Genomic DNA, 6,000 nt, shown 5'->3' on the forward strand with positions numbered 1-6,000 from the left:
GAAAAATTCTAGGCCTGTACTGTGTGAAATGCAGTGATTGGATAGCCAGATGGGGCGTGACCAACAGACAGGTGGGTACGACAGGCAGGTCACTTATCTCGGCAGTGATATTCCTTTCTCTGGGTGCCTTCAATCATACAGATTAAGAGACGTGGGAGGAGCTTATAGCGTCATGAAGTCACTGGACAGAGGGGTTTGGCGATGTCAATAGCTTTGCAGTAGCACAAAGGTTCAAATCTTTTGGGTCCTTGTGCTTCCTGTGTTATTGTATGGTTGTGAGACTGGAGTGCTAACCAGTAACCTAAGGTGACAACTGGATGTCTTTGGCACTAGGTCTGTTTGGAGGATCCTTGGGAACCACTGGAATGACTTTGTGTCAAACAAACGGTTACTTAGCGAAACTCATAAGGAGTATCACTTCTCTTGGATTTCTTGTTAATAGCACGCAATGGACCCAAACATTACTGGCATTGTATCTGAGGGCTCTCTTCAAGATGGTGACCATTCCCTTAACTGTGGATAACTGCACCTCATGGGCACTTGGGTGACCAAAGATTGCCTCGTTATTTCTTCAGGTTCTTCTTCATAATCCCTGTTGCCCCACTACAACTGGTATTATATCTATTTCTTTCAATGACCATGTTGTTTATAAGTCATTTTTAAGGGCCTTGGTATTTCGTGATTTTGTCCCTTTCAGCCCTATTTAGGCCATAGTCATTGGGGACTGTTATACCAATAATTTTGACTGTTTTCTCTTGCTTGTTCCAGATGACAGTATCAGGTTTTGTTGCACCTCTTTCCATATGTCTACCTGCTGGGATCTCTTTGTCGTAGAAGATTTCCGTTGGATGAGACTAGTGCTGGCTCATCACTTGTATGTAAGAGCTGGTGATGGTCCAGTTGACTGCCTGGGTGGTTGCCATCCATGGCCCACAGTGTGGAGGATGCAGTGACGCACAGTACCAGTGCACTGTCCCAGACCTGACTTGATTGTGATCTACCTAACCCAGTCTCACGGCTATGTCGTGATTCAGCAGCACGAAATATACAGCAATCTATTGGTTCATCATATTGTCACAAAAAGTGCAAAATTTTTATCATGGGAGCACGAATTTATTCTAATTCATTCCGTGATGGGTACACGTAATTAAAAGTGCAGCGGGGGGTCCGGGGTGGTTATGATTAAGGTTAGGGAAGGAGTAGGGTTAGTAATAGTGAGTTAACAAAAAAACCTGTCACGAAAATTTGAATCATTTTGTGATGGGAGGATGAAAAAAAACGTGAGACTGGGCTGGATCTACCAGTAACAAGCCAAACACTATCAAGTAAGTTGCTATTTTGTTGCTAATTTGAGCGTTGGCTAGACTTGCACCATTCTTGCTGCAGGTTCCCCACACACTCTTGTTCATTAATTTCTAAACAAATTTTTCTTAAGTATTTCCCGCAAACAAAACAATCGGCACAGCTGACTGCAGTGCTCAGAGACCTGATTGTGAATAATAACTTAGTATGAGTAGAGCTACAAGAGCATGAAATTTATTCTTGGATAATACCTGAAGAAGTACTAAAAGACAACTGCAAAAATATGACAACACATGGAAACCCTGAGTGGTGACAATTACAAGCTGATCAGAGAGCAGAAGGAAAGTCCGATTTCAAACATCTGGACACCAACTGAACAGTAAAACACAAGACCAGCTGACCCTGAAAATCAATCAGCCTTGAAGCCGCCCCTCCTGTGTCTAACCTCGTGGACAGTAAGGATGCTACAGTTTGCTAACAAGTCCTTAATTAGTGGTGCCTCCTCCAGACCAGGAGCGTGCACTGGGAACGGGGATGGGGGGGGGGGGGGGGGGGGTGTCAAGTCTTTAAAAATCTGTTGGGTTCATTGTTTAAAACAAATTTTAAAATCAAACCGATCCTGAATCATCAGTCCTGTCGATGGGATACATGTTGTTGTGACATAAGGTGCTCGATCAAACAAAATTGATGAGGTCTTTGAAAAGGGTGCGACACGGATCGTCTTCAAAGCCGAGGCAATGGACTGCAGCAAACACGTGTGATTGAAAAGCTCTAAATGGGTGTCAAACAAGCGGGGACATAATGTTTGACTTAAATTATCAGCGGTCCCACAGGAGGCTCCTGGGACGGCTCCCCAGAGCAGGAGGCTGTGCGTGGAATATAAACAGGGGACTCATCGGTGACCAGTGGGTCATCACTGGAGGAGGGTGGAGGGCTCCGGCTGCTCCGTTGGGAGTTGGCAACATTCCTGCAGCAGCTTTTTAATTTGCTGGGCATGCACGCCCCCTTGCAACCCCCCCAAGCACCAGAGAGCGGAGGGGTGTGTGTGTGTGTTCATCGCACTCACGCCATCTCCAACCTTCTGCATGCTAGCAGCACCACGGCGCCAGTGTGGCAGAGGGTGCGGTTACAAGCACAAAAATTTACAAGACATCAAAACAGATCCTGGATGACAATAATCCCATTTAAAATATAATGAAAGGTATCAGGGGGCTGATGCAAATGCTGCGCGGTGCACGCTCTGCACACTGCGATATGTATTTTTTCAAAAACGTAATTTCCTTTTATGACTTTCTTTTGATTTCAGCATGACACAACTTATACCAATCCATCACATATATTTTTCTGATCAATATAAACTTCAGATCATTTCTGTAGCCCTGTTGGTTACAGAGATATAGCAGAAAATATGTTTTTCAAATCATGTTTTTGTTGATTTGTAACCTTGCCCGATCCTGTCCAAAATTCATTCAAGATATTTGCCCAAATAATATTCCCACCACGTTTGGTGAAAATACATCCTGCCATTTTTAAGTTATCTTATTCACAAACAGACACACGTAGAGGACCAATTACAACACCGCTGTGCCGCTTCACAGCCGTGCAGAGTAATAACACCACGCCCACAAGAAATTATTTATAAATGACAACACATCTGTGACATAAAATATAAATCATTTAATTAATTTCTTAAAGAAGGAAATTACATCTATAGTCTGTGTATTTGTATTATTCATTTTGATTACATTTTAAAAATAATCAAATATTTTTGGGCAAATATACATTTGATAACACAATTGAAAATTAAATATGTTTCTTTATCTGTTTATTTTTAATGACATTTATTTTTACTGATGTCTCATGACCCACATACAGCACCTTCATGGCCCACCAGGGGGCCAGGGCCCAGACTTTTGGAAACACAGATGTAGATTTGTTTACACTGTGAATTGAAAGAGTACAGTTTTAGAAATATTAATACACAGAAGCCTAAATTACTTTTCATCAGTCATCATGTTGTTACCTCTATGTTTGTTTGTTTTTTTAGAATAATAACTATTAAATGCTCCAGTAATAGTATCAAAATAGCATTACTAAATAGAAAAAAGCTCCCTTATGTTGTCACCCGTAGCATATATTTAACCTGTGGCTGTAGTTTAAAGTTTGTCAGCCCTCAGGGGCCTCCTACTGGGCTGGGGCCCCAAGCCGTTGCCCATCTTGCCTGTTGGCTAGCACTGCCTCTGGATAGTTATATGTGTAATTCTCACTACAGGCTAGAAACCAGCCTATGATTTCTCTTTCTCTTCCACTTTTTTCCATTACTTCCCTCCATCAGACAAACTCATTAATCTGTTTGTTAAACATGCACCTCACCTCTGCACACCACGCCTTTCTACACACACATACCCCGACTCCTGGCCCGCTCAGGTTCAGCTTCAGCACTGCAGGATTGAAACATTAAGGGCAGTGATGACAGCTCCAGTAATTAAATTCTCCGGGTTAATCCGAGCCGATCCCCTCATCACACTCTGCAACTGGGTCTTGCAAGGAGACAGAGGGCACAGCCTGGAAAACCATCCACAAATAGAAAAAAATGTAAATAAATAAATACATAAAGAATAAAATGTAACACTTCACAATGAGGGAAAAATAATGCAACACTAAGCTTAAAAGACTCCACTGTGTTCAGTAATCATTTATTCAGGGTGTTCATGTTAACTAAGGTGTTAATTTATACATTATTTAATAGTTTATAAAGATGCTGAACACCAATAATAAATTATTACTAAACACAGTTAATGGGCATAGTGGCCAAGCGGTTAAGTGCGCCCATTCTCCGCATAATACGGTGTTGCGACACGAAGGGCATCCAAAGTAAAACTAGTGTCAAATCCACCTCAAATTGCAGATCCACCTTGGATCTGCTGTGGTGACCCCGAGTGAAAACAAAGCAGCCGAAGGGACTTACTTATTAAATACAGTTAATGCTTAATTAACTCTTAGTGAATGCAGTAATAAGGATAAACTAACAGTTCAGACTTGACTGTGTGCATTTATTAAAGGTGTTCATATTAACCAAGGTGTTAACTTACAAATTTAACAATTTAGAAAGATACTCAACACCATTAATAAACATACTCAGTGCATTAGTTAATGCTTAATTAACTGTTTGTTAATGCTTATTACTGCATTAACTAATGTCAATTAATATATCTTTATTGAACTTGTGTCAATTTACATGTAGATCCACCTCGGATCTGCTGTGGTGAACCCGAGTGAAAACAAGGGAGCAGCCAAACAGTCTTACTTTACTTTTACTTTTGTTACCCAGTAACAGGACTGAAATAACATGATTTCATAGTGGTTTAAAAAAATACTCAAACTGTACTCTATGGGCAACAGCGGATGTTGGGTCCATTTGAGGAACCAAACCCAACATGTTTAGAGTTTTATACAAAGCAAAACACCACAGCCTGTCCAAATCATTAGCTTTGACTTCTTAAAGTCGCAGAAATAAACAGTTTTTACTAGAATTAATGGGCATAAAACATCATGTTGGCATAAAGTATATCATGTATTTCACAAATTTGTTTTTTAGAAAGTCCAATCAGTACTTAACATATAAACCTAGCCAGTTGTAGAAAATAATTTTTTTGAGCCCAGTGATTGTTGGTAAAACAACTTATGTAAGTTTTAGTTTATTATTACTGGATCTTCTGATATTCTAAAAGACCTGCAAGATACCAACTCTGCAACTTCTAAATCAAACTGGAGGGACATCACCTGAGATTGAGAACAAAATATGGAAAATAGCCCCTTGTCCAATTAGAAACAATTACTTAAAACAGAGGTGGCTCTAGGGTCAGGCTGGAAGGAGCCGTAGTCACTCTATCAAGAACATTCTCCAATCCCAGCCCCAGACACCTGTAACTCCTTCAAAGATATCTGGGTGTCTTGGTGGCTTCCCTCACCAGTCTCCAATTTGCACATGACTCAGTTTGATCAATAGAAATGAAGCCCAAGACATATTCAGTGACTTGGAAGCATTCATGTATCCATCTCCTAACTTGTCTGCAGAAAGTGATGGCTGTAAAAGTGATGTTTTAGTTGCATTACACTAAAGTAGTGCTTCACAACTTTTTCCTTGGAGACCCCCTCCCCCCATCAATTTGTGTTTGTTTTTGGCAAAAATTAACACATATATAACTTTTAATCCCACCCACCCTCCCTGTGATCTTTGGGGACCCCCCCCCCCCCCCCCCCGGTGTTCCCAGACCCCTGGTTTGGAACCTAGGGCACTAAAGGGCACTCATACATATGCATTCCATTAATTTGACTGATAGAGATTTGCATTCACTGTAAATTTTAGGATCATCATTTTAGAAATTTTAATGGAGAGAAGCCTTAGTTATTAAAAAATAATAACAACATAAAAAATTAAATGTGCAAAATCCCAGAGGTTCCAAAACATTTGCATGCCACTCACATCCTGTGGCATGCACTCTTTTAATCTACCTTTCTGTAAATGTTTGCAATGTGGTATTTATTTTATTTATTACATATTTGGAGCAGCTGTATCATTATGAAGTAGAATCACTTGTATATTGGATAGTGAACGGATGTGGCGAGTGCAGACAAGTGCAGTGGATGTTTTTTGCACACAGAGGGCGTGGCATTGGGGAAGACGTGGGCGTATTA

Source organism: Thalassophryne amazonica, chromosome 19 (assembly GCF_902500255.1).
Source record: "Thalassophryne amazonica chromosome 19, fThaAma1.1, whole genome shotgun sequence".
Taxonomy (NCBI): Eukaryota; Metazoa; Chordata; class Actinopteri; order Batrachoidiformes; family Batrachoididae; genus Thalassophryne; species Thalassophryne amazonica.